Source organism: Pteropus alecto, unplaced genomic scaffold (genome assembly GCF_000325575.1).
Source record: "Pteropus alecto unplaced genomic scaffold, ASM32557v1 scaffold1142, whole genome shotgun sequence".
In the NCBI taxonomy this organism is placed as follows: Eukaryota; Metazoa; Chordata; class Mammalia; order Chiroptera; family Pteropodidae; genus Pteropus; species Pteropus alecto.
Window position 1 is genome coordinate 34,228 of NW_006432497.1, and position 11,260 is coordinate 45,487.

General features: G+C 33.6%; 1 pseudogene; it reads right to left on the reverse strand.

Moving 5' to 3' along the window:
* Positions 1-2,921: 2,921 nt before the first annotated feature.
* Positions 2,922-3,874, reverse strand: LOC102894375 (annotated as a pseudogene).
* Between the last annotated feature and the right edge of the window lie 7,386 nt (positions 3,875-11,260).

Genomic DNA, 11,260 nt, shown 5'->3' on the forward strand with positions numbered 1-11,260 from the left:
ACATTCAGCATATTCTACAATGGTTTCTTTAAAAGATTTGTCTGAGGATGAAAATAAAACTCTTTAAAAATGTCCTATAGTATTTTAAAAATCCAGAAGGAATAAAAATTAAGAATATCTGTGTTACTCATGTTATTTTAACATAAGTGACTGAATTCAGTTAATGATACTCTCACTTCATATCCATAATCATCATCAGTCTTTATATGTTCACTTCAATTTTCCATCTCCACATTAGGGAAGTTGAATATGTCTTTTAAAAAGAAGTCAGGCTTATAAAGTAAATATAATGTATGTTTCAATGTGCATATCTATGTTGTTATGTAATTCATTTTGATATCTAAATATTCTCACTCAAGTAAATGTTTTTGAAGTATATTCATTTTAGTACATATACATCAGTATTTTGCTTACCCATTTAATAAATTGCTCTCTCATCTGGGTCTATTCCCATTTAATATATGTTTGTCTCCATAGTAATAAGAATTAACTTACCAATTCTTAAAATCTACATGTATCACCACAGTTAACAACTTAGAGTGTGTCCCTGCTGATCCCTAAATGAATATATTTGTGAAATATCTCCTGGAGTGGGTTGCTGATTTTAGAAAAATGTGCACATTTAATTTATTTATATAAAAATAAATCTATATAACACGTCTTTTATCAATATACATTCTACCATCAATATACAAGAATTTCATATTCTTGACATCTAACTTATAAATATATATTGCTCACACATATAAGGGATTATAATAAATAATTAAATCAGATTTAACTTTATAGAGTGAACATTGTCTTACTTGTCTTACAACATTATTTTGAACAAAAATCTGTACTTACCTAGATTTGAAAGAGAAAGATGCAGTAAGCACAATGTATATCAAGAAAAAAGTTTAAAAAATATAACAAGTGAATAAACACATAAGTTGAATATTTGAATGTCCTTAACAATGTTAAGCATGACAGTTTGGATACTGCTGATGAAGTAGTTACTGAAGTGACACAAAATACTGACATCCACCCAGTAGCAGAGACGGGTTAGCTGACGTCCAGATGTCTTTACTTTTCTTCCTGGGCACGTAGCTAGACTTAATAATAAAATCTCATGACTTCATGTCTCCATCAGTTTTTCTGATTATGTAAACATTAATAACCTTTATCATTCAGTCATGTATTATTCTGGATCTTTGTCATGTACATTTTATAAAGTGCGTTTTAAAAATCGTTAGTAGACTTTTCTGACCATTATAGTTCAAACTGCTTTAGTTGTTAGAATCACTTTATAAGAAGTATATATTTTGATATTTAGTTATATATTATATATTTTAACATTCAGTTTGACAAGTTAGTTAACCCCAATGCATGTTCATTTTGTGAGATGAAGTAAAGTATTTGTTATCACAGATGTTTTTGTCAATAAAATTGCTCCAACCCAGATAACAGTTGTTGTTTATAAAAATACTTTCCAAGTATGGAAGAGTCAAAAGGAATCCTGTACAGAAGCTTAGAAGAGAAGGTGACAGGCAGGGCCATCATTGATGGAAGCATCTCAAGCTTCATAAAGTAATAGCTGTGTTCTTCCCTTTATTAGAAGGGAAGAACATTTTTATAGCCTTTCACTGAAATATAGAAAGAAAAATAAGGAGAACCAAGATGGAGTAAGAGATAGAAGCCAGCATGATGGTTTAAGGTTGGGGGAATATTTGAGAAGGGCAAGTGGGAAGTTCTTTTGCAGCACAGTCGTGAAGTTACTCTAAGAATAAGGAGGCCTGATGCTGTCTGACCTCCTTCCAGCCATGTCTGCAGTGAATTGACTTCGTTTTCGAATGATTTCTTTGAAAGGGCTTTTTCATTTCCATGGAAATAGATTTTACCTTTGTGGTTGAGGTAGTTTTAACTTTGACCTTAATTTCAATTTTACCTTTGAAATGAAAAAGTTCTGAATTGTGTCGATTTCTGTTATCTTTACTTTCCATGTCACACCCCCTCTTCCTCACTCCGTTGTATGTTAGCAGTGTTTTACATGTACAGGCAGAAGCATGGCACACAATGACTGTTAACTTTTTATTTTTCCTTGGTTGAGGGTAATGAATGACAATGAGAATCGTTGTCACTTTCAAGACAATTACATAATATTGGTCTAATAACATTTGACTCCAAAACACACTGAACAAAAATTATAAATGATTTCATAACAAAGAAAATTAATTCTACGCTATTGATTTTAGTATGAAAATATAACAGGAAAAAGTTTATTTTACACCATCTTTTGATGAATATCAACACTTTGCTTTGTTTACGTGCATGAAGTGAGATGGAGAGAAAGTAGAATCTCCTTTTAAATACGCTTTTCAGTCTATTTTGCCACATGTCTTATTTCCATGTATTCGTAAGCTTTTTAATTTCATTTTTATTTTCACCTAGCGGCTTATTTTTTGTTATATAAATTTGTTTTAAGCACAAGATAAAAAATGGGTCCAAAATTGATGGATAAAATGGGTCCAAAATTGATAGATAAAATGCTGTAAAAATTACAATACTTTTATCAGTTGAACAAAAGATATCTGTGGCAAAATAGATGAACTTACATTGACCACTTTCAGAGAAATGAATCTCGCATACCTCCCCCACCACCTATCAGGCCTTCTCTGCTTAGATATGATAAATCTCTTCAGGAACTTCCCTTTGATTTTAATCTATATCTTCAAATTATTGTTTATTACTCATATAAGTGGGTTTTCTTTGGTCAAATAATGCATTTTTCTAAAGAGAAAATTGAGTATTTGAGGTTGGAATAAAAAGGATGAAGATTTTTCCCATTGAAATTAATGGGATTTACAACTATTTACTGACTTCACTGAACAGCAGGATTTTCTGGAGCAAAAAGAAATCCTTAAATGACGATAGCTGTAGTTTTAAACTGACATGGGTCTGATCGATTGACGTGGGTTATCCAGGAATCTCTTCAATGCGTCCTTCACATCCTTGTTCTTTAAGCTGTAAATGAGGGGATTCAGCATTGGTATCACTAGCATATAGAAGACCCAGGCCATTTTATCAGCATCTAATGAATGCTTGGTCCTAGGTTGCAAAAACATGAAGAGAAGAGTCCTGTAGAACACAGTGACAGCTGTCTTGTGAGAGGCACAGGTGGAAAAGGCTTTTCGTCGCCCCTCTGAGGAACATATCCCCCAAATGGCAAGGATGATGTTAAAGTAGAATATTAGAACAGTAATCATAGAGAAAAACAAATTAGTCCTCGAAAAGGTAAACACAGCTGTTTCTGGAATGTAAGTATCAGAACAGGTCAATGGTAACAAAGGGAAGTTATCAGAGTAAAAATGGTTGATTACATTGGAAGAGCAATAAGACTCAGAGAATACACAGGAAGAGACAGTGAGTGCTGTGGTCAGACTGTGGAAGTACGTGAGGGACACCAGCAGAAGGCAGATCTGTGGAGACACCACCACCATGTAGCGCAGGGGGTTGCAAATAGCCACGTAGCAGTCATAAACCATTGCGTCCAGCATGAAAAACTCGGCCACGATACAAACTAAGAATCCACCTAGCTAGGTTGCACATCCATAGTGGGATATGGTTTTCTTCAAAACCAAGAAATTAACCAGCATTTTAGGGGCAATGACAGTAGAGTTTCCAAGATTCATGATGGCCAAGTGTCAAAGGAAAAAGGACATGGGGGCTGAAGTTGAGAGTCACTACTGGTGAGGGTGAAGACGCCCATGTTCCCTGCTACGGTCAGCCCATAAATGACCAGGAAAACCAAGAAAAGAGGAATCTGGAGTTCTGGACGGTCTGAGACTCCCATGATAATGAACTCAGTCACCTGAGTGAGATTCCCTGGAGCCATAGACTTTGTTGCTTTCATCGTTGAATGGGGGAAACAAAGAGATTACTAGACAATGAAATAGTTTTTGTTAGATGCCAGATTATTAAACGTTTAAGTGTTCACAGATATTTAAAATTTCAAATTTTGTTTCTCACTCAATTTCTACCACACTACTCTGCTTCAGCGGCCCACGGACTCCATCTCAATATTGTTCCTTCTTAGTATCATTCAGAAACTTATGTCATCTTCAATTAATCAAATTTATTTTCTTCTACTAAATTAGCCAGTCTTGCCCTAAATCACTCTGACTTCTAGCTGTTCACACTCATCTCTATTATTTTATTCTGATAGCTATTCCTCCTTTTTCCAGCTTTTACATTTTCCTTTAAATTGTTTAAGCCCTTTTTTAATTCTTTCAAAGTTATTACTTATATTTTTGATTTGATAAAGTTTGATTACTTGGTTTTAATTGGATAGAGAATTGATAGGAGAAAGCACTAACACAGCTTATTGTTTAATATACTTTCTGTCCAGAACTGTGCTAGGCATTTGAAACAATGTTCTCCTTATTCTGCCGGAGTGTCCTAGTAGGTGGATGTAATTATTGTATATCTGATGAGAGAATTGAGGCTCAATGAAAGTAAGTTATTTGTAGAGTCTGTACGAGATATTGGTTAATGGAAAGGTTTTATAGTTTTGTTTTATGTGTTTTGTTTTCTTGTATGGTTGTTTAGTTGGTTAGTTGATTGTTAGATCACTAACGACCAGCTATGTTTTTCCAGTATATCTATTCTTGTCTTGTGTGAATTAAATGAGATAGTGCACACGTATAAGTCAGTTAGCACAAAGCCTGCTAACGATAAATGCAAAATAATTGGTACCAATAGTTTATTATTAACATGTTTGAATAATTTTTTAAACAGGACTTTTGTTTTTTATTTCAGTCTCAGTAACCTATTCTGCCAGACTGAGGGCTTTAAAAGTTGACATAGAAATAGCAAATGAATTATAATTTTGCATCTTCAAAAACTAGGACACATAATATCTACCTATATGCTATTCCACAGTCTAATTCTCTTAATTCAGTGGTGTTTGTTTGTTTGTCTTAATTCAAAGATGCTTAATTTTGTGCATCAAATATGTGTCTGATGAGCTCATCTGATAGTGTTGCACCAGTTCTACCACACATCATGTCTTCCACCACTGCATCTGAGAAGAACTGCACAAGTAAGCTCTTGGTGGAAAACACTGTGGCATCACTCGCTTTGATCAAAATATTCCCTGCTCATTTGCTGCATGTCAAGCAACTCGGTACATTTCACTCTGAGACAATATATTTGATAAACTTATCCTTAATTTAACAAGAACAAAAAAAAATCAACAACAGCAATTATTAATTGTCTACTATAAATTCATATGTATGCTTATCTGTTATGAATTCCATCGTCTACTGAGAAATTTAACTGATGACAAAGCTAGGGTTGCTTTCCATTTTGATAAGTACATGCCACTGAAATAAAGTTCCTGATAAAAGCAATTTTAAATTGTTACAAATTACTTTTTCAAATTTGTTTTTTTAAATTAAATTTATTGGGGTGACATTTTTTAATAAAATTATATAGGTTTCAAGTACCTAATTCAATAATATATCAACTGTATATTGCATATTTGACTTTGGGTGTAAATACACTATCAAATTTGTTTTTTAATATAAACATTTTATAGATCTACTAAAATAACATTCTCAGAAAAAAATTGAAATACAACTGATGTTAATCATTTGATCTTTCAATTTGGATAAGAAATGATATTGTAAACAATTGTTAAATATCTTCTGATATGATTTCAAAAGTATGTTCCATCAATTACTAACCATAGATCTTAAATTTATTTAGACATCAGTTGTGCTAAGAACAAACACTGCAACCTGATTGAACTCTCAGTGTCCACCGGAAACATAGAGACGAACTATTGACATCAGTGACACTTGGTCTTTCTTGAAGGCATAGATCTTATGTTACAAAAACAAGTAAGAACCTTCCTGACTGGCATAGAGTGATCACTAAAACATCCATCAGTTCTGCCAGTTCTATGACAACAAACATCCCTTTTTATATTAAGATGAAATATACTCCCTGTAATGAATATTCATTATTCTATATAATGCTGTAGTGGTGTAATTTATCAGTAGTGTTACTGTGTACTGTTGTTTAAGTTGGATCAGCATCACTTTTAGTTAGCAGTCAGTGGGCAGAGATGCAAGTCTCTTAGAAAAGAGAACAGAGCAGATATCATTTCGGTCCTGGGTCTGATTGGAATTATTAAGCTTCCAAGATCCTGGTCCACACATCCAGAATTAGTAGTAAGTAAAGTATTTGTTTACCCTCCCTGTACACAGACATCTACTGAGACCCACTCCTAAGGTTCCTGCATGAAGCATGCTAAAGAGTTTTACAAGTGTCTGAAGTGCCCGAAGACATTCTCACTGAAATATATTTGTATATGTTCCTGGTCCCTGAACATGAGATCCAGAATCCCCAGATCAAGTTCTGATTCCCCAGGGAAAAGAAGACAAATTAAATGCTTGTTTATCAAGTCTCAATGCAAAAATTTTACCCAAAGAATGTAGAGACAGCTTAGGGACTCTCCCAGATTCTTATACTGAAAAACAATCACATGCAGTGATGCCACGCTTTGTGTGTTTTGAATTGTACCCCTGGATCTGGAAAGTGTTGGTGCTGGGCCTAGGATGGAGAAAATTCAACAGTTAGAAAGCACAGGGCTCTGTCTCCAGTGTTCAGTTTTAGTGTGAATATGAGGAATACTCTATTTTTGTGTCAAGAACATGCCATGGTATACTTGCCAGAATTATCAGATGGCAGGCAACATAAATCCAAAATATGAATGGTTATAAGTAAACTGATATAAATATTTTTTTAAATTAATAAGGTGCCATCATAAACTTGATCTTACTTATAGTTTTTAATTAAAATTATTTGATTAAAAACATATTTTTATATAACCTTGTGATCTTTCCTCAAACATAAGTATTCTAATTAAATATACTTATTTTTAAGTTTTCTTTTTTGTGAGGTATTTTCTACTCTATGAGCTTTATAAGGGAAAAGGGCATGTCTAAATAGTTTTCTTTTGTATTAACAGCCTCTAAAATAAAACCCAGGTAAAAGTAGATGTTCAAAAAATATTTTAAAAGACTGATTGATGGAATGGATGATAAATGAATGAATGAATGAATGAATGAATGAATGAATACAATATCCATCTTAAAATTCTGAAATAAATATGAGGATTTTATTTCCAGGGCCATAATCTGTCTTTAATGTGATTTTACCTTTGATAAAGAAGTAGTAACAACCCGCATATTGTTCCCTAGAGTATTCTCTACTGTAGGGCACAACACAGATTTTTTTTCTTCATTTGGTGTTCCTAATATTTAATAAGATTGTAGCACATTCTAAGCTCTAAAATGAACGAGGCAGAAGACAAATTGTAGACAATAAAGAAAAAATTACAAAGCTTTTACCAACTTCAAGTTCATTACAATGTATTTAAATCCTTTTGATTCTTCCCAGAGCCTAAACAGCCACATGATATTTTCGGGGTAGCTTCCTCCGTAATGTTCATTGTGTAGTGCCCTCATGTGACTGAAGATACAAGCTTTCTATGCTTCATTCGATATTTCCTTCTCCTATAAGGTCTGGCAACTTCCCCATATGTTTAGCATGCCTATAACATTGTAAAGATTTTTTAAAAATTATTTTACATTTTTTGTTGTTATTGATGCTTTTTTTAAACTTGACCTCTCAATCGAATTTTATTTTTTATTGTACAGGAGATCCTTTTTCCATTTTGTAAGTCTTGACTGTGCTATTTAATAAACTTCCCTTGGATAAGCATGTAAATCTTTAATACAATACATTCACTGAATCACAAAATTTCACCTTTCGAAATATTTATGAGACATACACATACATCTACATGTACACAAACATAAATATGCAGGAAAATCGCATTATAGATAACATGTTTTCATTACCCAAATTAAATAATAGCTTTATCTTATAAGATTTATTATTTTCAAGTAATACATAATTACATAAAAGTTAAATTTCCATTGATTCGATACCTATTCTCAGCCCCTCTACCCCACCTAGAGGCAACAACTATCAACTATTATAACCTTTTACTGTTTTTCCAAATCTTGTTTAAAATTTTTATTCTAGTAAGAACACTTCAAATGAGATTTACTCTTGTAACATTTTAAGTATACAATAGAGTAATGCTAAGTGTAGGCACAGTGATACATAACAGATCTCTAGAATTTAATCATCTTGCATAACTGAAATTTTTACTTATTGAATAGCAACATCCATTTTCCCCTTCCCCCAGCCCCTGGCAACTACCATTCTACTCTCTGCTTCTATGTGTTTGACTATTTTATATACCTCATATAAATGCTATTGTGCAGTATTTTTCCTTCTATGATGAGCTTATATCACTTAATATAACGTCCTCAAGTATCATCCATATTCATTTTTTGATAAAATGCATCTACTCTTATATATACATTATATTATACATAATTGCTAGTTATGTAGTTTTAAAAATACATAAGTGCATTTAAAATGTTTACATCATTCTGTACTTGGTATATGTATTGCTTAACTATGCTACTTTGAGATTTAATTATCTTGATTGTTATGCATTTGGTTCATGTATTTAAATTAGATAAGCATTTTGGTTGCTTCTGAATTCCTTCTGTAACAGACAATAATGAAGTTTACATATTTTTATTGTTCACTTGATAGCCCCAAACTTTTTAATGTTTGCTAATGTTATGAGTGCAGAATATTGTTTTATATCATTTTACACTCACATTTTCCAGACCATTATTAAAGTTAAGTGTATGCATTGGTCTAAAAATGTTTCTTCTTTTATGAATTGTCCATGTGTTCTTTGTTCATTGTTCTATAAAATTGTAGCCCAGCATTTATAACAGATGCATAATTATATCTATTTTCATTGTCTATGGCTATTTCTTGTAGTGTATTTGTGATTTTTTTTTTAAATTCAGAACTTTATAATAATAAAGTTTAAAACATCCATCTTTGTGATTTTGCTTTGTCTTTAAGAATCCTTTCAATGCCAAATCTCTCTCTCTCTCTCTCTCTCTCTCTCTCTCTCTCTCTCTCTCTCTCTCTCTCTCTCTCTCTCTCTCTCTCTCTCTCTCTCTCTCTCTCTCTCTCTCTCTCTCTCTCTCACACACACACACACACACACACCCCCACACAGGGGCAGTCCTCATCTCATGATTGGATATGCAAAGAAAATGAATATCAGTGACCATGGTTTAGTTTTGACATTTTAAGGAAGAAATCATGTGAATAGCGGTGGAGAAAGCCTCAAAACAGTAAAAAATAAATCCAGAGAGTCTATGGTATGAATACATGGCAGTAAGAGGTATTCCATATAGAAACTGGGAGGTGTGTTTAAACTTAATAATCCTAGTTTATGGAAATATCTTAAGTTGGACTCTAATTCTTAGCAGATTGTCTTGTTGGATTAATAATATGTATATCCCTTGCCAAAGAGAATGTATTTTCACAAAATAATAATTGAAAATTAATAAATAAAAATGAAAGAAAGGCAAGAAGAAAGGGAGAAAATAAGTTAAAATTGTTTTTGATGGAAACATACCTTTGCACTGAAAACAAGATCTTTTGGAAACAGGGCTAAACGTGAACTTAGGAGAGACCCTCTTCTCTGCCTTGGTTCTTGTGCCTGGGCACTGAGCAGTGGTAGCATGTGCAAGGGCATCACAGAGGGGCAGGGGTCAAAGGAAAAGAGAGCTGGACGTTGAGTCTGGGCCAAGCCTGTAAGAAATTTTCTAAAGGTGGGCTGGGTTTAGTTCCGAGAAGATCCCTATCTGCCAGTTACTTGTATCATTTTTTCGTTTGTTTGTTATTGTCCTGTTTTTTTGTCATTCCTAAGTTTAAGTATGATCTTGATAAATACTAATGCATAGACTTTTGTTTCCTGTGAGATATTAAAGATGGGTGTTATATCCATGCTCTAGATGAAGTAACAAATTAGGGAGAAATGAACCCTCACGCACAGGATGGTAAGGACACTAGGAATTTGAAAACATTTCTTATCGTCTCTGAGCCACGAGTTGTGGTTAGATTATTGCCAAAGTATAGATTATTGCCTCTGTGGTGGCAGAGAAGCATTCACTCTCCCTCTGACAATTGACCGTTTCTATAGTCAGCCACGAAGGCCTGACTCTGCAGCTGGACTCTCAGCCTCAGGATTGAGCCTCTAGGTGCGAGCTTCATATTGGCTGTGTTCTTTGCTGCAAGACTTCTTGGCCCAGATGCGGACCAGATGCTCATTTTAACCGATTCTGGAATAAATAGAAACTTCTAATGTTCAAAAAAAAAAAAAAAAAGAGTGGAGCAGAGTGTTTTGCACTAGAATCAGACAGCAATGACTTTATGGAAAGTATTCTGGGCTAAAGTGAGCTGTGGTTTTGATATTGATTAGGTGGATTTTGATTAAGCTAGCCAGATAAATTTATAATGTTATTTGCAACTGCAACTATTGGAACTTATGTACATTGCTAAATGGAGGTGAAAAGAAAAAATATACAACATCCTAAAGTAATGATTATGTACATATATGTCTGTGTGTGTGCATTTGTGTTATAACAATCAGTATCAGCATCACATACATATATGTGTGTACATATATATCTCAGGAAGAACATAGTAAGAAGCAAATTGATGATGGTGTTTTTTTACATGTAATGACAGCGTGGGTAAATGGTTGAATATTATCTTTATTTTAAAATATCCAGGAAAACAGAAATATATTAATAAACTAAAACAAAATGTTTTAATCATACCTCTTAAATACTGAGGCACAACATATCATTCACAATTTTTAAATTTATTTTTTACTGTAAAAAGATACTTTATTGATAAGCCAATTTTTCCTAAGCACTATTTTCATGGCCTCTTTCACATCTTTGTTCCTCAGACTGTAGATGACGGGATTCAGCATGGGAATCATAATGGTGTAAAATATCGACACTATCATGTCATGGTCCAAAGCATAGCTGGAACTTGGTCTCACGTACATGAAGAAAGCTGTACCATAAGATATGGACACCCCGGTTAGGTGAGAGCCACATGTAGAAAAGATCTTTCGTCTCCCCTCAGCAGAATGCGTCCTCAGAATGGCCAACAGGATGAAACCATAGGAGATCAGAATAATCAGGATAGTGACTATCTCAATAGAGCCCGCAAAATAGAAGAGTAGAAGCTGGTTCATGTGAGTGTCAGAACAGGAAATAGCAAGGAGAGGAGGGATGTCGCAAAAGACATG